This window comes from Neofelis nebulosa, chromosome 7, assembly GCF_028018385.1.
Source record: "Neofelis nebulosa isolate mNeoNeb1 chromosome 7, mNeoNeb1.pri, whole genome shotgun sequence".
NCBI classification, from domain to species: domain Eukaryota; kingdom Metazoa; phylum Chordata; class Mammalia; order Carnivora; family Felidae; genus Neofelis; species Neofelis nebulosa.
In genome coordinates, this window is record NC_080788.1 from 145,142,361 (window position 1) to 145,166,520 (window position 24,160).

At 42.8% G+C, this 24,160-nt stretch overlaps 3 long non-coding RNA genes across 5 annotated transcripts in view; 1 reads left to right on the plus strand and 2 right to left on the minus strand.

Moving 5' to 3' along the window:
* Positions 1-24,160, minus strand: part of LOC131517760 (uncharacterized) — a 29,142-nt gene that overhangs the window by 4,293 nt on the left and 689 nt on the right. The window lies entirely within an intron of this gene.
* On the plus strand, positions 13,803-17,301 carry LOC131517763 (uncharacterized). 2 transcript variants are annotated; one of them, XR_009264815.1, is made up of 3 exons: positions 13,803-13,913; positions 15,159-15,310; positions 17,036-17,301. It is a non-coding gene; the product is annotated as an uncharacterized LOC131517763 (long non-coding RNA). The 2 variants fall into 2 exon arrangements; XR_009264816.1 differs by having other exon boundaries at positions 13,808-13,917.
* Positions 20,947-21,867, minus strand: LOC131517764 (uncharacterized). The gene is made up of 2 exons (XR_009264817.1): positions 21,526-21,867; positions 20,947-21,218 (listed from the first exon to the last, which is right to left on the minus strand). It is a non-coding gene; the product is annotated as an uncharacterized LOC131517764 (long non-coding RNA).

The following is a 24,160-nucleotide window of genomic DNA, read 5'->3' on the forward strand; positions in this document are numbered from 1 at the left end:
GGAAAATTCTCCCAGTTGCCATGGTGTGAGAATGTAAGTGGAGGATTCGGTTTCTACCAAGGCCTAATCAGAACGGAAGATCTCTTCTTTCGGGGGGCCTGGGGGGCTCAGTCGGTTCAGCGTCCAACTCTTGATTTCAGCTCAAGTCATGATCCCAGGGGTGTGGGATTGAGCCCCGCGTTGGGCTCTAAGCTGAGCGTGGAGTCTGCTTGGGATTCCCTCTCTCCCTCTCTCTCTCTGCCTCCCCCCCCCCGCTCCCACTCACCCTCTCTCTCCCACTCTCTCTTCCCCTCCCCTGCTCCCACTCGCCCTCTCTCTCTAATAAAAAAAAAATCCCTTTTGTTAGGAATATACTCAGTAACACTGTGAATGTAACTATAAACACATCACACAATTTTTTCTGCTTGGAATTACATAAAATAGATTTGATCACAATTCCTGTGTCCTCTGCACAAACCGGCAGCAATACCGCAGGTAGCCAAGTACATCCGTGTGCCAAGTCTTGCGTTCTATACATCGCAGTCTATTGGAATGCAAGCCTGGGTGCCCGATGCACCTTAGTCTGATGAATTCTGGCCTGCTAAACTGTCCCAGAGGCAGCAAAACAACCTCAGAAACAAGTGCTCTGTGACAAACCTCCCACACATTTTCATTAGTATGTCAAAGTATGAATTATAAGAACAGTTTGATAACAATAATGTGGTGCAATATAGCACAGTGGTTGAAACACATTTGAATCGTTATTTGTATGTCTTAGTTTCAGATCAATTTTGTATATTCTTTCCAGATTATTTTTTAATTATTTACTTATTTTTGAGACAGGGAGAGACAGAGCATGAGCAGGGGAGGGGCAGAGAGAGGGAGACACAGGATCTGAAACAGGCTCCAGGCTCCGAGCTGTCAGCACAGAGCCCGACGTGGGGCTCAAACTCAGACTGTGAGGTCATGACCTGAGCTGAAGTTGGACGCTCAACCAACTGAGCCACCCAGGCGCCCCTCCAAATAATTTTTTTAAGCTTATTTACTCATTTTGAGAGAGAGAGAATTCCAAGCAGGCCCCGCACTGTCAGCACAGAGTCTGATATGGGGCTTGAATTCATCACCTGAGCTGAAATCAAGAGTCAGACACTTGACTGAGCCATCCAGACGCCTCTATTCTTTTCAAATTATTTATCACACTGAAATTCAAATATGATAAGAAGGTAAGCTACGGGAAGCAAAACACATGGAGTGAAAAAAAGATGAACAGAAAGTTAAGAACATTACAATATAATTATAAATATAAAGTACAATGATCACTGTATCACAGTGGACACAAAAAATTCTTACGGTAAAAATCGCGAAGATAAGGAAAAAGTTATGACAGCCAAGGAAAGTACATGATGAAACTTAAAATCATAGAGATAAAGATTATGAGAATTAGGACACTGCCATACAGGAAACAAAAAGGCAGAAGAAGACATAAAGAACAAGTTGGTACATTCAACAAAATGTACATGAAAGCCAGCAGCAGCCTTCTGGTGAATGTGGTAACTTCACCATAATCTTTCATTACGGCCTTTTACAATAAGGATCATATTTTTAAAGTTAGCAATTATACTTTTTTGTTTCCAAAAGCTCTTCTTTACACCTAGGTTATTTGTTTTTTGGAAAGAGAGAGAGAGAGCGAGAGAGGGCATGGGGTAGGGGCAGAGAGATTGAGAGAGAGAGAGAGAGAGAGAGAGAGAGAGAGAGAGAGAGAGAGAATCCCAAGCAGGCTATTAGCACAGAGCCGGATGTGGGGCTCGATCTCACAGACTGTGAGATGGTGACTCGAGCCAAAATGAAGAGTCAGACGCCTAACCGACCGAGCCCTTACAGCTAGGATTTTCACTTGAGCAGCTATGGGAGTGCTGGTGCTGCCATTTATGGAGACGCAAAGGACTGGGGCAGAAGGACTTGGAGAGAGCACCAAGAGTCCTGTACTGTTTTCCGTCTGAAGGAACTGGTAGCACGACCGGATCATAGGTGACACAAACACTTCTAGGCTGTCAAACAGCTCATTAGCTTCCTATGCCTTTCCTTATCTTTTGATACATGTACTACCTTAAAGCTGTTTGTGGCAACATGGAGATGGCCTGCTCAGATCCCCTTCTAGAAAGGACCAGCTGCCCAGATGCACGGAGTGGGGTTAAGCTGACAAGCTCCATCTCAGCTTTTAAACAGAGGTCATACGATTTCTGGGGCATCTCCCAGCCAATGATTGGCCAGACATGGTAGCTAAGGGCACTCTCTTTATGGGCAGTCCCTAGTCAATGACTCAGCCAGACAGCAGTACAAGGGTCTAGCCATTTCCACCGGACGCAGGACCCCTCCGTCAAGGAATCTGCTCTAGAGCTCCCTACCGGGCTGGCTGGGACTCTACCAGGTCTACACTGCCATCTGATGGCACTCACCTTCACAGGTGTTATTCTTCAATAAACCTTTTGTAGTCCTAACTCCATCTCAGCATCTGCTTCCTGGAGAACCCAACCCGTGACACTATTAGAGACCAAAATACAACCTCCTTTTTCAGCTCTGTGCCATGTATCAGTAAGATCATAGGAAAGATTAATTTGGAATATGTATTAGTCAGCTATCGATACAATAATGCTGAGTAACAAACCACAGAAGCTCAGAGGTATACAATAAGCATTTATTTCTTGCCCATGCATATGAGACTTAGCTGGGGTGGCTTGGCCTCAGGCTGCAGGTCTATGGAACAGCTCTGTTCCAGGAGTCACATTCTGGGACCTGGGCTGAAGTCAGAGGGAAGCTCTGCCTCTGCCAATCATGGCAGATTATTGGAGTGTAAGAGAGCAAACCCAAATGCCCATTCACAAGCACATTTCAAGCCCCTGCTCCTATCATGTTTACTCACATTGACTAAAGCAAGTCACATGGCCAAGTGTGAAATGAAGGGGTAGAGAAAGACCTGACGACCCGGAGGCCATGGCAAAGGGATTGGGGACTATTATGGGGACTGATAATTCACCTACTCCCAGTAATGGTTCATCAAGTCGGTATAAGACTCAACGTAACCAGGGGCACCTGGTTGGCTCAGTCGATAGAGCATGTAACTCTTCATCTCAGGGTCACGAGTTCAAGTCCCACATTGGGTGTGGAGCCTACTTAAAATTAAAAATTAAAAAAAAAAAAAAGATTCAGCATAACCATACTTAGCTCTTACTTCCCAGTTATGCATCCATTCTGGAATACTATTAATGCCTACTTGCAGGGTTTTTTCTGGGTTTAAGGCACATAGAGCTATAGAGATAACTGGATAATTATAAGATTCCTGGGGGACTCCTAAAGATTATTCAGATTAAAATATTTTCTGGATGTACAAAGGCAAAATCTAATGCTCCTCTATTACCAATGTCATATAAAGATTGAACATGCTTCCTAGCTCAATGGAATCTGTTTTAACATTTTTGGTAGAATATATACTGTGAATCTGCATTGTTATTAAATAGCTGTTTCAGGATATATACATTTAAACTACTTTATTGAGGGATGTTTGACACACAGAATGCTGTACTTATTTAACTTAATGGATATAACTTGGTAAGCTTCAGGATATTGATGGACATTTTTCTAACGATAGCCTTGATCTATGTCCGTGTGGACAGTGTAGACATCTGATCAATCATGTTCTAGTGTTCTTGAATCTGATCTACTACATGGATCATAAATACCTGTCTTGAATCTGTTTTCCAAACTTATAGGATTATTAGAATATAGCAGAATGTTCAGAATTTGTTATTACCTTCATAGTTCTTATTATGATCTAAAATTACTTTTTAATTAATTTATTTTATTTTTATTAAAGATTTTTTTTAACATTTATTTATTTTTGAGACAGAGAGACACACAGCATGAATGCGGGGAGCGTCAGAGAGAGAGGGAGACACAGAATCTGAAACAGGCTCCAGGCTCTGAGCGGTCAGCACAGAGCCCGACGCAGGGCTCGAACTCACAGATGGCGATATCATGACCTAAGCCGAAGTCGGATGCTTAACTGACTGAGCCACCCAGGCACCCCTAAAATTATTTTTTTTAAATGTTTATTTTGAGAGAGTGTAAGCAGGGGGAGGGACAGAGAGAGAGGGAGAGAGAAAATCCCAAGCAGGCTCCACGCTGATGACGTGGGGCTCGATCTCATGATATTATGATCTGAGCTGAAACCAAGAGTCCGATGCTTAACCGACTGAGCCACCCAGGTGCCCCCAGATACTTTTAAATTACCAATAGATGCTACTGACTTCCTGTTACGGTAGATGCAGATTTAGCTCTTTTACCACTTACAACCCCAACCATTACATGCCTCCCTTTTTGGATAACTTCCAGTTATTCTGTCAGTAATTGCCTCGCGTTTATGTTTGCATTGTTTTGTTTCATATAAACATTTTTCCTCAAGTCTCCAACAGATCCTTCAAATACCTATCAATGTAACATTTTCAGAACACTTAAATGCAACGGATCACCTATTAATTTCCTAGACCCCTCCTTTTCACAGCCTTCCATCCCTCTGCTCCAACCTAGGCCTGTTGCACAGCCTGGCGATTCCTTTTGCTGCTCTTCTCAGTTAGGATCCTTACTTCCTAGATCCCATGTCTTCTTCTTTCTTGCTTTGGCTCGTGGTTTTGCAGAAGTACATTCTCTGGGGCACATGGCAACTATGGGCAAGGATGCCGGCGGTTGTGTCAGCTGGTGCAGCTGTTCTAGAGAGCCATCTGGCAGTTTCAATCCAATGAAGACTCTGTGAACCTTCTGACCTAGCAATTTTGCTCCTGAGCACATATAAAGGCAAATGCTCACAGGGGTCCATACGAGGACATGTACGAGGATGGTCGCTGAAGTACTGTTTATGTATTTGTGTGCATAAAGATTTCTGCAGATAACTGTATACCTCGCCACTCCTTAATAGCAGTCTTTTTGGTTGATGCTGTTGGATTTTCTAAGTACTTGATCATATCATCAACAAATAGCAAAAGTTTTACTTTTTTCCCAATTTTTATACATCTGATTTCTTCCTCTTGTCTGATTGCTTTGGTTAATACTTTCAGTACAATATTAAATGGTGGTAGAGATGGAAATTCTGGTCTTGTCCTGACTTTAGTAGGACAATGGGCATTTCATTTAAATTTTATTACACAAATGGATTTCATTTTTACTTTTTTTATTTTTTATTTTTATTTATTTATTTTTTAAATGTTTACTTATTTTTGAGACAGAGAGAGACAGAGCATGAACGGGGGAGGGGCAGAGAGAGAGGGAGACACAGAATCTGAAACAGGCTCCAGGCTCTGAGCGGTCAGCACAGAGCCTGACGCGGGGCTCGAACCCACAAACCGCGAGATCATGACCTGAGCCGAAGTCGGATGCTTAACCGACTGAGCCACCCAGGCGCCCCTACTTTTTTTTTTTTAAATGTAAATCCTATACCCAATGTGGGGCTTGAACTCATGACCTCAATATCAAGTCATACGCTCTACCAACTGATCCAGCCAGGTGCCTTTCATTATGATTGTATTTTTAAGTTTCTTTTTAAATTGTGGAATGATTCCTACATACATATAAACATACAAAAGAGTGTATATAAAATACATACGTATGATTAAAAAGAAGAATAAAGCCAATACCAGTGTCCCATCACTCAGGCTAAGAAACAGCATTCCTAGAGGTGTCTGGGTGGCCCAGCCAGTTGAGCTTCCCACTCTCGATTTCAGCTCAGGTCATGATCTCACGGTTCGTGAGTTCAGACCTCACATCTGGCTCTGCACTGACAGTGCAGAGCCTGCTTGGGATTCTCTCTCCGCCCCCTGCGTGTGCCCTTTCTCCCTCAAAATAAATTAAAAAACCCCAAAACATTACTAGGTCTTGGGAGCTCCCTCAGGTCTAGGTCTTAGCTCTCCCTAAGGTAGCTATCATCTTGTCTCTTGTGTCACCATTTTGTATTAGATGGGGGGTAGGGTGGAGATAAAGTGCTGTAGCAAAGATATTCAAAGATACTGCATTAGGAAATGAAGTGCTTCTTTTTCACATTTAGACTGATGTGAACGGGCCAGGTTGGTGGGGCAGCTCCTGCTCTGAGCGGTCATACTGTCTGTGTGGCGGACGCTGTGTCATTGGCACTTCTGGGGGGCAGCCAGCAGTAAAGGGAAAGAAAAATTACGGGAAAGGCACCCTAGAGTCTTAGACCCACACCCAGAAGGAGCACATCACTTCTACTTAGGCTCATAAACAAGACTTTTGTCGTACAGCCGTCCACATGCTGCTCAATCTCAACTCTGTAACCAGGGGAGATAGGGAGAATGGGTTTTGGTAGACAAAACCCATCACTCATTCCTTTGATTTCCTTTGTAGTTTTACCACCTTTGTGTGTCCCTTAACAGGATCTTTCAGTAAACAAAACAAAAAACTAAATGGCAAGCACGTATCTACTTGTGTTAAGGGAAAGGCAACATTACCACTATCCAAATGAAGGCTTCCAGGAAAATATAACTAGAGGGCTACATCATAGTCTGGCTTCTGCTTCCCTGACTGCTTACAGGACCCCTTCTGGGTAGGATCAGTGGGCAATGGTGCAGAAGAGTTCACACAGCAGGCCCAAGACCGCACTCCTTAGAAAGGTCTATTTGCTTGCAAGGTTGGCCCATGGCTGGTACCTGGGAACTTGGATCTTAGAAGTGTTCCCATCATTCTCTAAATGGGAAGAGTAGCCCTTCGTGCAAAAACTGTGCAAATGTAGTTTTTATGTTGAACACCTGCTTTCCTTCTGGGACTGTGGAAGTTTGGTATATGCCTGTATGACTGGCCTCCAATAAAAACCCTTGGTGCTAAGTCTCTAATGGATTATCACAAATTTGTTGCGGGAGGAATTAAGCATGTCCTGGGTGACTCCACTTGGAAGACTCCGGGCTCATACCTGATTTCCTCTAGACTTTGCCCATGGCCTTTTCCTTCACTGATTTTGTGTCCATTCACTGTAATAAAGCAAAACCTTGAGTACGACTATGTGCTGAGTTCTGTGAGTCCTCCTGGCAAATCACTGAACTTGGGGGTGGTCTTGGGGAACGTCTGCAGCAAGGTTATGAAGCCTGGGAAACACAGAGGTCACCACAGTTGGAGCGTTTGACTGGACTGTGTGTCTCTTAGGGACAGTAGCAAGACGAGTGGGATCTGCTGTACTTTCCGCTCCTTAGTTCATTCTGCTACTCCTGCTCGGGAGTAGGTCAGAGTAGAATTATTTCTACGGTGTGAAATGAAGGCTCTTAGTTAATGCTGGTGGCAGGGAATGGAAGGGAGGGCAGGAGACTCATTAGTAGACGGTCCAGGCAAACCGAGTACAGATGAGGATCTGGGCCAGGACAACCAGGGCACTCTGTCCCTAGACAAAATGGTACGACAATGGCAGTGGGCATTGGCACCTGCTCCAATCTGAACTGGCTGCCCATTACAGCTGATGCACAACTATTATCACCATCTTCCTAGGGGCCCCCTATGTCTTTCCCTCTTGTTTCTGTACTGCTTGCCTTTCTTGTTTTGGTGGAGCATATCCTCTCATGCCTTCCTGGGAAAGGGTACATGGAGGGCAAACTGTTTGGAGACCTTACATGTCCAAGGTCATGAACAATCCACTTGATTGATGGCTTTAGTTATAGGCTGGAAGAGACTTTCCCTCAGAATTTTGGAATTCTCTCTCCACTGTTCTCTTTCATTCAACAAATTTTTATTGAGAACCTAACGCATGCCTGGCAGTGCTCTAAGCACTTGGGATACATCTGTGAACAACAGAGACTAAGATACAGAGAGACAGAGTCAAAGGGCTTATATTCTAGGTGGAGTTCTGGCTTTTGGTGTAGTTGCTGAGAAGTCTGAAGCCATTCTGATTTCTGATCCTTTGTGAGGTTTTCTCTCTCTGCCAGCTCGTGGGATCTTCTCTTTATTCCAAGTGTTCAAAGAGTTCACAACGTTGTGCCTCGTATGCATTTATTTTCATCCACTTTGCTGGGTACTCGGTGGGCTCATTTGCCCTGTAAATCCGTGTCCTTCTGTTCCGGACATTTTTCTTGAACATTCTGTAGATGATTTCCTCCTCCGGTGTTTGGATGCTGGACCTCTCAGGGTGGCACTCTTTCTATCTCCTTCTCCTAGGATTTATCTGGTTGCTCTTCCTGGGAGACTTTCTCAATTTTCCTTTTCAACCCTTCTAGTGTTTTTATTTCTGCTATCTACATTTTTAATATCTAAGAGGTTTTATTTTCTTAAAAAATTTTCTTTTTAGTGTTTACTTTTGAAGGAGAGAGACACAGAGCACGTGGTGGGGCAGGGGCAGACACAGAATCCGAAATGGCTTCAGGCTCTGAGCTGTCAGCAGAGCCCAACATGGGGCTCAAACTCACGGACCCCAAGATCATGACCTGAGAGGAAGTCGGGCACTTAGAAGACTGAGCCACCCAGGTGCCCCGAAGTTTTTTTTATTTTCTAAAGTTTCTTATAAAAATGTCCTGTTTCATAGATGTAATATGTACTTATCTGAGAATGTCAGCATGTTTTAAAATTTTCATCTTCTTGCCTGTTTTTTCCAACACTGCTCCCCCCCCCCCACCAACCTCCTGCTCCCCGTTCATTTGTTTTGATCTCCAAAACTCATGTTTAGAAGCTTTTCTCTGATGTCTGGATAATCATTGGTTGCCTGCTTATGATTAAGAGCCAGGGACTAAAAAACATTTTTGGAAGATCTGAGCATATGGTTTTTAGGACTTTGAGACTTTGGGGTCACTGTAGGGTATTCTGTATGGGCCATTTGTTGGGCAAACTCTTATGCCGGTATCTTGGGAGTTGTCAGACTCTCCGGAAAAGAATCTTTTAAAATTTCTGCATGAAGAGTAAGATTTAGTTTTCAGTGCCGGCTTAGTGAGGAAAACAGGATGAGGACCCCAGCATTCAGTAATCACATGTTCTCTCTTAATCCCCATTTTCAAGATACTACTTGTGACCTTAATTTAGCCTAGTATCCCCTGTATAGAAACTCTTTTGTTTTGCCTTTTCCAGAAAATAAAGGGTTAGATATCTGCAAGGATGAGAAATCTAGATTTCTGAGGATAAACTCCAAGAAGTGGAGTTGCTGGATTCAAGAGTACATACATTTTCTTTTCTTTAAAAAAATTTTTTTAACGTTTATTTATTTTTGAGACCGAGAGAGACAGAGCATGAACAGGGGAGGGGCAGAGAGAGAGGGAGACACAGAATCGGAAACAGGCTCCAGGCTCTGAGCTGTCAGCACAGAGCCCGACGCGGGGCTCGAACTCACGGACCGCGAGATCGTGACCTGAGCCGAAGTCGGCCGCTTAACCGACCGAACCACCCAGACGCCCATACGTTTTATTTTCTTAATGTCCATTTATTTTTGAGAGACAGCAAGAGAGCGTGAGCAGAGTAGGGGCAAAGAGAGAGGGGAACAGAGGATCCAAAGTGGGCTGACAGAGAGCTGGATGCAGGGCTCGAACTCACGAACCACGAGATCATGACCCAAGCTGAAATCACACGCTTAATGGACTGAGCCAGCCAGAAGCCCCAAGAGTGCATACATTTTAGATTTGTTTTAATCGCTGGCAAATTATTCTTTATTGAGCTTGTATCATATATACCACCACCAGCAATATATGAGAGTATGTTTCCTCATACCTGGTAGTCACCAAACCTCTTGACTTTGAAAAAAGGTGGGAGATTTTTTATCTGTTATCTTAATTTACATTTTTCTGAAGTGTGAGATTGAGCATCTTTTCATGGTTGAGAGACATGTTTCCATTTTTTTCCCTCTTAAGTGTTTGCTCACATAACCTTTGCCCATTGCATTAACTGATTTGTAGGAGCTCTTCACTTTTTCCCAGTTTCTTGTTTGTTGAATTTGCTTATAGTGGTTTATTGGAAAGGAAAACTGTTTTTTTTTTTTTTTAAAAACAAAGCTCTTTTATTTTCCATGCAAAGGGGAGTCAGAGAATTTACATAAAGGTGCGAGATGGGCAGCCGAGCAGGGAGCAGAGAGCTTCCAGCGTGTGGCTTGGGTGATGCTGCTATGGGAGCAGGGCCAGGGCCCCCTCCATCCACCAGCTGCCTACAGCCTCCTGCTTTCCCTGACAGGGGAGAGCCAGGGAGGCAGCCCCAGCCTCCACTGTGCCTGCCCTTCCCGAACTGCCCCGCTAGCAAGGCTTTGGGCCTCGCCTGAGCTGCATCATGGCTGAGTTTGGGGGTATTAGAAACACGGGGAGAAGTAGAAGAAAATGGCCTGTGCTGAAACACACATTCCTTTGTTTACTTTGTTTGTTATTGTTTTGGTTTAGAGGGAAAGGTCCCTGGAAGGTCCTTGAGGGGGACCAAAATGCCATCGTGGTAGTAGGGACTGTAGCATCTGCAAGTATTGAGGAGGGAAAACATTCTTCAGTGTGGTCAAACTTATTCTATGGCTTCCGCACCCTGCGTCTTATTGAGATAGACTTTCTTCTACGTTCCAAGATTATTAAAAATGTCTCCCGGGGCGCCTGGGTGGCTCAGTCAGTTAAGCGTCTGACTTCGGCTCAGGTCATGACCTCACAGTATGTGAGTCCAAGCCCCGCGTCGGGCTCCGTGCTGACAGCTCAGAGCCCGGAGCCTGCTTTGGATTCTTGTGTCTCCCTCTCTCTCTGCCCCGCACCTGCTTGCTCGCTCACTCACTCTTTCTCTCAAAAATAAACAAAACATTAAAAAAAACTTAAAAAAAGAAGTCTCCCCTTATTGGTCCTATTTTCTTTTTTTGTATTTTAATTTTTCATCCATTTGGATTTTTTCCCTCAGATGGCTACCCAGTTGTCCTAATCCTATTTATTAAACGTTCATCTTTTACTTACACATTTTAAATAACATCAAAATAATGACAGGGGCCCTTGGGTAGCTCAGTCGGTTGAGCGTCTGACTCTTGACTTTGGCTCAGGTCATGATCTCAATGAATTCGAGCCCTGCTTTGGGCTCCGTGCTAACAGTGTGGAGCCTGCTAGGGAGTCTCATTCTCTTAAAATAAATACTTTAGGAAAAGAAACAACTTATGTACAAAATTCTTGTATATTTAGGTTTATTTCTGAAATTCTCGTTCTGTTGACCTATTCACGTGCCTGCACTACACGACTTAGTGTATTTTCTTTTTAATACTTAACAGAGTGGATTTCCCCTTTATTCTTTTTAGAATTTTCAGAGCTTTGTTTTTTATTTTTTCCACTTGAACTCTGATACCATCTTGCCTATTTTCCAAACATGGTTTGGAATTTAATGGAGTCACATTAAATTTATAGGTTAATTTAGGAAGAATACATTCATGATGTTGAGTCTTTCTATTCGAGAACATGGTGTGCTGTTCCACTTGTTTAGTTGTTCTTCGGAGTCCTTGTGTAGTATTTTAAAGTTTTTACTATCATGATCTTACAGTTCTTACTGAATATATTCCTTGATGTTCCATCTTATTCGTGGCTATTGTAAATGGAGCTTTCCATATACCAACTAGTTGTAGCTTGTACATATAAAATATATGCAAATTCTCTTATTGTTTGAAGTTTCTCCATTCATTCTATTCCACTTTCTATGCAAACAATATCATTTGCAAATAATAATTTTACCTTTTTTCCCCAATTGGCATATTCTGCATATCTAAAATTCACTTTTTTAATGTTTATTTTTGAGAGAGAGAGAGAGAGAGAGAGAGAGAGAGAGATGGAGAGAGTGAGTGGGGGAGGGGCAGAGAGAGATGGGGACAGAGGATCCAAAGGGGACTCTGTGCTGACAGCAGAGAGCCTGATGTGGGGCTGGAACTCAAACTGTGAGATCACGACCTGAACCGAAGTCAGATGCTTAACCGACTGAGCCACCCAGGTGCCCCTAAAATTCACGTTCGATATCCTTTTTGCCGATAGCATCTGTATGATATTTCTTAGGGCCGCTGTAACAAAGTGCCACAAAGTTGGTGCCTTAAAACAGATGTTTAAGGCCTCACGGTTCTGGCAGCCAGGGGTCTGGAGTGACGGTGTCCGCAGGGCCATGCTCTGAAACTTCCTGTCTTTTCCTGCTTCTGGCGGTGTGCTGGCAACTCTGGGTGTTCCCTGGCTTGCAGCAGCAGCACTTTTGTCACCACCTGTGTCACCTGGTGTCCCCTCCCCCCAACCATGAGTCTTGTGTGTCCTTTTCCTTCCTTTTTTTTTTTTAATTTTATTTGAGAGAGACAGAGACAACGAAAGTGGTGCAGGGGCAGAGAGAGAGGGGGAGACAGAGAATCCCAAGGAGGCTCCGTGCTATCAGTGCAGAGCCCGATGTGGGACTTGAACTCACCAAACTGTGGGATCATGACCTAAGCCAAAACCAAGAGTTGGATGCTTAACTGACTGAGCCACCCAGGTACCCCTATGTTTTTCCTCCTCCTTTTTTTTTTTTTTTAAACATTTTAATTTATTTTTGAGACCGAGAGAGACAGAGTGTGAACGGGGGAGGGGCAGAGAGAAGGAGACACAGAATCCGAAGCAGGCTCCAGGCTCTAAGCAAGCTGTCAGCATAGAGCCTGATGTGGGGCTTGAACTCACGAGCTGTGAGATCATGACCTGAGCCAAAGTCGGACGCTTAACTGACCGAGCCACCCAGGTGCCTTTTTCCTTCTTATTAGGATATCAGTCATAATGGATTCAGGGCCTACCTTAAAAACATCATCTTAATTTAAATACATTTGCAATGATGGTATTTCTAAATAAGATCATATTTAACAGAACCAGGGGTTAGAACATTAACATATCCTTGTGTGTGTGTTGGGGGGGGGGGGGGTGGTCACAAGCCAATCGCAGCATTGAACTGTTTTCCTCTTTATTCACTGTGAAGACTGAAGTTTATAGTAGGAGTCCATGGATTGTTTTGATGAAGTGTCTTATCAAACCCTAAAAGTTCATATATAAAATATGGCAGGTATATGCATTTGGGTTGAGGAATGGGGTTCAAAGCTTTCATGGGTTTTTGTAGTGGGTCTGTTATCCCCTAAAAACTTAAAGAATTGTTTATGAAGACCAAAAAAAATAGTATTACATTAAGTCCATTTGGAAAAATTTATAGGTCTATTAGCTTTGTTAGAATGTGGATAATCATGGAGGTCATCCAAATTTAGCAACTTTTGATTACCATATATATGGTATATATATGGTGTATATGGTGTATTGCTGTTTAAAAAGAGATTTTATATACACTTTGCCTTTTGAGCCTTTACATGTCATGTATAGGACACCATAATTTCCAGCACAATACATTCTGGGAAGTTACTCTCCAAAATTAAAAAGTGAGTCCTATAGTCAGTTCTCAAACTCTGGGCTTAACAAAACCCTATAGGTACAGGAGTCCCCCTTATCCACGGGAGATACATTCTAAGACCCTCAGTGCATGCCTGAAACCACAGAGAGTACTGAACCCTACATATACTGTTTTTTTCCTATACATACATACCTATGATAAGGCTTAATTATTACAAATCAGGCACAGTGAGAGATTAACAATGACAAAACAGAGTGCTATAATGAAATAGTACTGTAATAAAACATGTGAAACTGGTCTCTCTCAAAATACCTTATGTATTGCACTCATCCTTCCTCTTTTGGGTCAGATGTGAGGAGATAAAATCCCCATGTGATGAGATGAAGTGAGGTTAATAACGTAGGCATTGTGATGTAGCATGAGGCCGCTACTGACCTTCGGACAACAGTCAGGAGGAGGCTCATGTGCTGTGGAACCCCAGTTAACCATGGGTAACTGAAACTCTGGAGGCAGAACCATGGGTACCACTGTATATGGAAGTGTTAACTTCTCACAAATGAACTCCCACGTACTCTTTCCATGTCAGTATGTATGGCCTTATGCATTTTTAACAACTGCAATGTACAGAATTTCCATAATTTATCTAATTCTTTATTGATGAGTATTTAGGCAATTTCCAATTTTTCACTATTAAATGGAACAATGCTTCGTGCAAATCCTTGTGTACATAAACTTTGTACATTTGTGAGGATAGATTCCTAAGAATTGGAGTCGTTAAGTCAATGGAACTACAATACATATTTTGACAGTCATTCATAAACTGCCCTCCAAATATCAATTTACATTCCTGTCAATCCTTCTTAATACTTCTATAAACACCAAAAACTGTGGCGATACTATCAATTTTATACTGATAATTGCTATTTTCCAACGTGATAGTAAAAAGTTTTAATTTGTGTATCTTTCGTAAGAAAAGTTAAGCATCCTGGAGTGGGGAAGTTCTTTCTAGGCAGGACAGGAAACTCAGAAGTCAGAAATAAAAAGCCCGAAAAATGCAACTTTTGTGAGCTGCTTGCTAGGCCCTTTGTCTATTTTTTTCCACTGGGTTAGGTTTCCTTTCTAACTGATTTAAAGAAGTATTTTCAAGTTTAGGGATTTTGTGCACTTGCCATATGTGTTACAAATCTTTTTTCCAAGTCTGTTGTCTTTTTGAATGGTATTTTGTACCATGCAAATTACAGAATAAAAATATCCTTCGGCTTATTTGTTTGGGGCTATGTCTAGAAAAGCCTTCCCTATTTCAAGATCACAAATATACTTATTCAAGTAGCTTCTTTTTAGATTCTTATGGTTAATTCTTTTATATTTAAATCTTTGATCCATCTGGAGTTTATTTTGGAATAAGGAGAGAAGTAGGAACCTCGATTTCTTTTATTACAAACGGCTAGTTGGTTGTTCCAATACCTTTTATTAAATTAACCCTGTCATCTTTACCGTATGCCCATTCTTATCGGGGTCGAATTCCGTACTCCATTACACTGCATTCGTGTTTTCGCTAAGGAGGCTTTAGAATACATTTTAATATTTGGGAGGCAAGTCCTCCCCCAATATTACTTTTTTTTCCCCCGAATTTCCAATGATTCTCAATATCTTATTCTGCCAAATGAAATTTAGAATAGTTTTGACTGGTTCTAAAGGAAATTCTGTTTAGATTTGGACTGCATTCAATTTGCACATTCATTCCGAAAGAGCTGGCATTTTTACCGTGTTGTGTCTTCTCACCCAAAAACAAGGTGTTTCATTTAATTATTTTAGTTTCTTTACAGGTTTTATAGGATTTTTTCAAGTAGTTTCTGAAAACTTTCTAAGTATATTCAGAGACGCTGTGCAACCCAACCCCAGGGGGCACCGTCCACACTGCTGTCAATGAGACTAAAGACCCCCAGTTGTCTGTATGATGGGTACGAGCAACTGTAAGGTTAGTCCTGCATTTTAGAGTGTCATTGTGAGTGATAGGAGTTTTGTCATATTTAACAATGATGAGTTTAAATAGAACTTTTGGTATATCTAAATTTGTTACTATTGTCACATGACAAAGTTTGCATATTAATTTTATAACCTGCTACCCTGTTACACTTATTGTTTAATAAGAGATTTTCAGTTGATCCTCTTAGGTTTTCCAATATATAGTCCTAGATAAATTATGGTAATTTCACTTTGAACTTTTTCCTAGTGCACTGGCTAGCACATTCGGCACAATAATAATGGAATCATGAGGAGAACTCACGTCATGTCTTTTGACTTTAAGTCCAATGCCCTTTTCTGGGTTCATATTCTATCCACTAAACAGTCCTGAGCACCAATGACCTTTCATGATCTTTTCTTACCCCAACAAGCAGATCTAGAGCTGCAATATTCAGTTGATAATTCTCGTGCAAAATTCTCCAGCAAATTCAATATTTTAGCCTACTAAATTGAAACGTGACTCTTAAAGATTATTCTCCGAGAATACGTTTTGGTTTGGGGGGGACGGGGGGCTTTGCGGAGAAGAAAACAGACTGAGCTAGGGCTAAGGCGGTGACTGCAAAATGCGCCTGCTCAATAGGTATTTACTTGAAAGCGAAATACATAAAGTAAGCAAGGGGCTGAACTACCCCCTGCCCCACCCCCAATAGGAACTAGAAGCAGAACTATCTGGAAGTACAAGTGACGTGACCCTAAAGCAAAGTTTCACCTCAGGGCTAAGGTATGAGAAAAAGCACGAACGGGCATGTTTTCAAGTATGTGAACTGCGATCACGTGTAGCTAACAATCTAGTGAGATGAGACAGCCACGTAACAAATGTCATCATAAAGTTAAGTATTAACGTGAGTGCTAAAAGTTAGAGAATGTTTCTCAAAGGTGACTGGTTCACTTGGCAACTATGTAGAATACCTCTTGAATGCCAGTACCCAACCTAGAAACAAAGTGCTGAACGAAAAGAAGGGATCCCTGTTCTCAGAGAGCTTAAAGTCCACCGGCAGAGGCGGATGTGACTTAAATACACAAGTCTCGCAAAGGAAATAACAAAGCTGAGAAGATACACGGTGACATAGCCCAGAGCTGGGGTGTGTCAGCCAAAGCCCTTCTGAGAAAGCAGCCTTCCAGCTGGACTCTGAGGGATACCCAGGCAGAGTACAGGGCCCGGCAGGCAGAGGCAATCCGCTGGGTAAGGCTTAAAGGACGAGGCAGCAGTCTGGCCCTTCGGACGCGCACAGGTGAAAGGGACTGTGCAAAGGCACAGAAGCGCAGGCGCGGCAGGTATGAGGAACCACAAGTGCCGCACCTCGGTTAGGGAACGTGCGCAAACAGAAACGCCAGGAAGAGAAAGAGAAAACCCCACAAAGATATCAGCAAGGAGGAAGAGGCGAAAACTAGAACTTCAACTCAGTACACGTTGAGCATTTGCTATGTGCCTCGTGATACAACAGGGGATTCTTCCAGTTCCAAAGAGTAAAGACTGGGTCCTCCTGTTAGTAAACTCTGTCTAGCTGGGTTCGTAACAGAAACATTCTTCTTTGAAGATAATCTTTCAGAGAACACTCCCTACCCCGTCCTAGACTAGATCTTTTCAGTATCGAAAACTGTATTTCTACTTTCCCAAACAGTGACTACTAAAGTGGAATCTGAATTGATAACAAACGCATCTGCCTTTCTGTCACAGGCCCCCAACTGCTACGTCACTGAAACCTGTGACTAGAATCACTCAGCTTTACTGGGTCCGTCTCAACAGTCCCAAAATGTCGACAAGAGGTCTCCAGGGGGGTGACCGAGAAGTACATCCTAATCGTGTATAAGCGGCATGTTAATTTTTTCTCTTTACACAGAGTACACCAACTTCTTTTTTTGCCCCAAACCTCCTTTTCTCTCTTTCCTGCTTAAGGTTCTCAGAAAAAGTCAGAAACTATAAATGAGGTTATTAAACTTGAATGTCTTTGCTCTAATCTCTAAAGAGATAAAATCCACCATGTTTACTGGGCTGCTTGGAAAGTCTGTAACTGAAGCTCTAACTGGAAAAGCTTCACAATGAAAAACAAAGCTCCACAAGCTCTAGCTACAAAAAGCGATGTCCTCATTTGGGTGCAGTGCTAAGAATACTCTAAGTAATAATCCCACTGGCTCTATGCCTGGGAGTAACAGAATGTCACAGCCTCCTGACAAACGATGCTTTCGTTTTCTTCCTATATTGCTTCTTTTGTCACTATGCTATGGAATTTCTTTTATTCCTACGGGATGGAACCCACTTTTGAGTCTTATCCCCAGGGTCTAAGACAATTAAAACCGCACACGTGGAGCCGTGTTTACGAGGGGATGGGAGACAGCTGTGGATCTTTTAAGGCTGGGGCTGGAGACGGGCGATAGAGGTGTTTCCAATCAGAGAAACACCACTGCCAAACTCTCAGGCAGAACAGACCCCCAGGCCCTCTTTGCTGCTACTGTTTTTGCTCAGCTTAACAGTTTACGCTGCACGGAAGGAGGCAGTGGAGCAGTGCAGTGGGAGAGCTTGTCTGGGAGACAGGGTAGGACACTGCTGGAGGGTGGCATCCGGAGGAGATAAGAGGGACCGAGTACAAGAACACGTGGAGAAATTCGTTTTGGAAAGAGATACTTCCTCCTTTGATCCTTGAAGAGCAAGAATAGATTCAGATAGAGATAAAAATGCAGGTTGAACTTGGAAACTGAGGGAGGTTCATGCCTTATGGCGGAGCTTCTCAAACTTTCTGGGTATTCAGAACCCTAATAGCTCTGTTTATTAGATGTTAAAACAATCTAGAAGTATTTGTTTCTAGTGATGTAGCAGTTTGAAAAATAAAGTGGGCACTGTATAGTCTGTTCTGGTTTTAGTTTAACAGCACATACAATTCACCCGTTTATAAAGTGTATAAATCAGTGGTTTTTAGTATATTCAGGATTGTGCCGCTATCACCTCAGACAGTATTGAAACACTGGGGAGCCTGGGTGGCTCAGTCGGTTAAGCATCTGACTTCGGCTCAGATCATGATCTCGTGGTTTGAGGGTTCAAGCCCTGCACTAGCTGTGTGGACAGCTCGTAGCCTGGAGTCTGCTCCGGATTCTGTGTCTCCCTCTCTCTCTCTCAAAAAACAAACATTAAAAAAAAAGTAGAACATTTTCATCACCCCAAAAAGAAACCCCATACCCATTACCAGTCACTCTTTCTCCCTCACCCTCCCCTCCTCTAGGCAACCACTAACCCATTTTCTGTCTCTATAGACATTTCATATAAATGGAATCATGGCTATGTCTGCCTTCTTTCGCTCGGCACACTTTTTCAAGTTTTGTCCATGTTACAGCATGCATCAGTATTTTATTCCTTCTTATGGCTGAATGCTTCGTTGCATAGATATACCACATTTTGTTTATACGGTCATCAGTTAGTGGACATTTGCTTTTTGGCTATTATGGCTAATGCTTCAACAAATACTCATGTACAAGTTTTTGTGTGGACATGTTTTCACTTCTCTTGAGTATATACCTAAGAGTGGGATTGCTGGGTCATATGGTAAACTTTTGAGGAATGCCAGACTATTTTCTTATTTTTTTTTTTTTTCAACATTTTTTATTTATTTTTGGGACAGAGAGAGACAGAGCATGAACGGGGGAGGGGCAGAGAGAGAGGGAGACACAGAATCGGAAACAGGCTCCAGGCTCCGAGCCATCGGCCCAGAGCCTGACGCGGGGCTCGAACTCACGGACCGCGAGATCGTGACCTGGCTGAAGCCGGACGCTTAACCGACTGCGCCACCCAGGCGCCCCCAGACTATTTTCTAAGGTGCCTGCACTGTTTTTACATTCCTACCAGCAGTATATGAGGCTTTGAATTTCTCCACATATTTACCGCTTTTTATTATGTGTCTTTTAAACTATCACAGTAGATGCAAAGTGGGATCAGACTGTGGTTTCTATTTGCATTTCTGTTGAGTATCTTTTCATGTTTATGAATGGCTTACTGGCCATTTGTATATCTTTGGAGAAATATTCAGGTCCTTTGTCCATTTTAAAATTAGATTATTTGCTCTCTGAATTGTAGGAAATCTATGTATACAAATACCTTATCAGATACATGATTTGCAAATATTTTATCCCAGTCTGTGGGTTTTTTCTTTAAAAAAAATTTTTTTTTAAATATTTATTTTTGAGAGAGAGAGGCAGAGCAGAAGTGGAGAAGGGGGCAGAGAGAAAGGGAGACAGGGAATCCGAAGAAGACTCCAGACTCTGAGCTGTCAGCACAGAGCTGGATGGGGGGCTCAAACTCATGAACTGTGAGATCATGACCTGAACCGAAGTTAGACACTTAACTGACTGAGCCACCCAGGTGCCCCTAGTTTTTCTAGTTTTGAGTTAAAAGAAAAAAAATACATGTTTGCTCCACTTGAATTGGTATTCTTCCCCTTTTAGTACAGTTTAGAAACTAGTATGTTGTTATTTTATTTTTTTTTTTTAATGTTGATTCATTTTTGAGAGACAGAGAGAGAGAGAGAGCACAAACAGGGGTGGGGCAGAGAGAGAGTGAGACACAGAATCCAAAGCACGCTCCAGGCTCTGAGCAGTCAGCCCAGAGCCCAATGTGGGGCTCGAACCCATGAACCGTGAGATCATGACCTGAGCTGAAATCAGACGCTTAACTGAATGAACCACCCAGGCACTCCAGTATGTTATTTTATTCCAAGATGTTTCTCTTATGAGGCCTGAATTCAAATTTTATTTCTGCTAGCTACCTAGCTCTACGGTAGTAACTTGGACGAGTCATTTCATTACTCTCTCAGTTTTCATACTTGTAAGAAGAGGATAAATAGTACCTACTTTATAAGGTTATGCGTGAAAATGACAGCATGTATAAGTACTTAGCATAATGCCCAGACTCCCACAAAATGGGATTTGAAGACTTTAAAAGATCTTTGAAAAGCACTTTTATTTCAAGATATGTGTGAAATATTAAGTACTGTATTACTTCATGGTGATTACTGAATAAAGAATAAGATGCTTTGTGCAAGATCAATTTATATCAAATCATAATTTAGTAATCCTGTGTGTCAGTTTTACCATTCTGCAAATCCGAGGCTTTAGAAAGTAAGCTGGTATGTGAAGGATACTATGTTAAGTGATGTTTTCCAAATTTGTCTTCAAGTCCCATAATGGTCTTACAAGAAAATACCGAGTCATAATGTAGTAAGAGAGTAAGTTCAACCAATAAGATAAATTGGAGATTGGTTACTTTACATGAGTCAGTAAAGGGTTAAATGTGGTTCCTAAAGACACCTGTGCATGCTTATTTCTTTTTATTTTTTTTTAATTTTTTTTTTTAATGTTTATTTATTTTTGAGACAGAGACCGAGCATGAACTGGGGGAGGGTCAGAGAGAGAGGGAGACACAGAATCTGAAGCAGGCTCCAGGCTCTGAGCTGTCAGCACAGAGCCCGACGCGGGGCTCGAACTCATGGACCGTGAGATCATGACCTGAGCCGAAGTTGGACGCCCAACCGACTGAGCCACCCAGGCGCCCCTGCTCATTTCTTTTTAAGGAGTCACTGTGGCAACCACTCATTCTCCTCAAAGTTTAATTTTTTAAAATGTTTATTTATTTTTGAGACAGAGAGCATAAGTGGGGGAGGGGCAGAGAGAGGGGGAGACACAGAATCTGAAACAGGTTCCAGGCTCCGAGCTGTCAGCACAGAGCCCAACGCAGGGCTCGAACCCATGAACAGCGAGATCGTGACCAGAAGTCGGACACTTAACTGACTGAGCCACCCAGGCGCCCCTTCTCATTCTCCTCAAAGTTTAAAAAACAAACATGCTTTTCAGAATTTTCATGGATTAAATCTCTGAATCTGAAAAACAATGACATATTGGACCTAAAGTGAATATTCTGTCTGTATTAAGTTGCATGCACCTGCGCACACACACAAAAGCCATGCTTTAAGACATCAACAAATACTCCTCCTCTTCCTCCACACCCACCGTACCTCCAGGTCTGTCCCAATGTTCACACTCACTGTCTTGGTGATGGGACCCAGGCTTTAAATACCACCTTTCAGCTAATGACTGCCAAATGCATGCCAGCAGCTCAGACTTGTCTCCACACTTGATTATTCAATCGCCTCCTAGACACTTCCCTCAAAGGCTTAGCAGACATACCCGACACGTCCAAAATTGAACTCCCGAGCTTCTGCTAGAAACCTGCTCCTCTACAGTCTTCTCGTTTCAGTTAATGGCATTTCCACTCTCCGGTTGCTTATGTTTACCTTGGAGTCATTCTGGACTCCTTCCATTTCTTCCACAGATCCCATCTGCTCTGTTGGGAAATCCTACTGGCTTTACCTTCAGAATCTATCTAGGATCCTCTAATCTCTCTGAATCTCAACTGCTATCATCCCTAGTCCAAGTTTCCACTGTCCTTGGCCTGGATTACTACAATTAGACTCCAAAGTGACCTCCCCCTTCCAGTCTTGCTTCCCTTGGTCTAAGCAAATGGATTTTTTTTTTAATTTTTTTTTTTTAACATTTATTTATTTTTGAGACAGAGAGAGACAGAGCATGAACGGGGGAGGGGCAGAGAGAGAGGGAGACACAGAATCGGAAGCAGGCTCCAGGCTCTGAGCCATCAGCCCAGAGCCCGACGTGGGGCTCGAACTCACGGACCGCGAGATCGTGACCTGAGCTGAAGTCGGACACCCAACCGACTGAGCCACCCAGGCGCCCCTGGATTTTTCTTTTTTTTTTTAAGAGACAGTGAGAGCGAGCATGCACACGCTCAGAGAAGGGGCAGAGAGAGAGAGGGAGAATCCCAAGCAGACTCCGTGCTGTCAGCACAAAGCCTGATGTGGGCTTGAACTCACAAACCGTGAGATCATGACCTGAGCTGAAGTTGGACGACCAACCGACTGAGCCACCCAGGTGCCCCTGTGGCTTTTAGGCTTGGAAAGGCTTGACGATGAGACTTAACTAGTTCTTGAAGAACAGAGTATGAAGAAGAAAGGAAGGGCTTTCTAAGCAAGAGAGAGAGCTATGGGTGAAGGCAGAAGTTTGACTGCAGTGGGGGAATTAATGTAATACTAAAAATAGGCTATGAATTGCGTGGTGTATGGCTTAATATGGTTGGTGCAAGTCGCTGACACGAGAACATAACATCTAAAGCATTGTTTCAGGAAAATTTGGTAGCTGTTTATAAATGGAGAAAAGTTGAGAAAAATGTAAAACTGGGAAATCATTCATGAAGCCGTTATATAATAATTCCAGTTTGAGGAAATGCAAAGGGAACCGACAAAGTTTCGGGACGGAGGAATCCGAGGCACCAACCCATTCAGAAATGCCAGGCTTGAAAGTGAAAATGAGAAATGAACTTTATTTAGGTCAGGCCCACTTATATAAATCTGGGTGTTATTTATTGAATCCTTCAGCATGTGTGGGGGCAACTACAAGAGGAAAAAAAATGCTAATAGAGATTATCCAAAGGCTCTGAATGGGACAAAGGGGGACAGCCTATTATTACTGTGACAATAAAATATGTCACATAAAACCTTATCGGATAAAACCTTATAGCATAAAACCTTAATCGAATACCTGAGGCATACAGGTATTATGATTAACTGAGGTTGACTGTGGTTAATTGAAGGCTAATGAGATTTTTCTGGTCTTAATTTTTGCTTGCCGAGTTTCTTTTTTCCCCTCTAAAAAGTATGTCTTATTCCCCCTCAAAAACTAGGGAACACAGCTGAATTATTTTTAGAGGATTCAGGATGTCCCCATCCCTCAAGGTGATCATCATAAATACATATTTTTAATACAAAATCACAGTTATAGGAAATTGGGATAAATCCACGGTGACCACAGTGCTTATCCTGCTATTTTAAAAGACTCTTTGACATTTATTTGCCTTTCAGAGAAAGGCAGATAATATCAAAACAATTACAACCCAAACTTTCAGCTATTTTAGGGATCTCTTATTAAACAAGCAGGATTTTGCTCCAGTGTTTTTTTTTTTTTTTTCCAACACGTACGAAGGACACAGGATGTTAGTGTCAAATCTATTACATCATGGCAGTTTCCACTGCCATCGCCTTGCGTTGTAACAGATGCTTGCGATTCAGGCTCCCTTACTGCAGAACGTCCCTTCATGCACTAATTTTGCGACCCTCCAGCTCTGATTTGAATTTAAAGAAACACTTCATTCTTGGTGTACCAAATGTTGGCTTCCGACCCCCCGGAATTCTCCCGGGAAGTTTCTGTCGCTTTAGAAACTTTCATATTCCAGCGCAACATGCCAAGAAACGCAGGTATACGGCAGCGACTGTGGAAGGCTCCCCACGTGTGCCTGCCCTCCCACATCCGGGCCTCGCACGGTGTGTGCACACAATCTCGTAGATCCCACTTGAGCCTTTCTTGTTTTCCTTTTTAATCAATGGTCTCTAACTTTCTTTTTCCAACGTTTTTTTTTTTTTTTTTTTTTTTTTTTTATTTTTGGGACAGAGAGAGACAGAGCATGAACGGGGGAGGGGCAGAGAGAGGGAGACACAGAATCGGAAACAGGCTCCAGGCTCCGAGCTATCAGCCCAGAGCCTGACGCGGGGCTCGAACTCACGGACCGCGAGATCGTGACCTGGCTGAAGTCGGGCGCTTAACCGACTGCGCCACCCAGGCGCCCCTAACTTTCTTAAAAGCTCTTGCTAAGCTATCGAGCAAGTCAAGTGACTCCGGCTTCGATTCGGTCCCTGGCTCGGAAAGCCCCGGCCCGGCCCGGCCCTCCCCTCCCCCTGTTCTCTAAACACCCGCT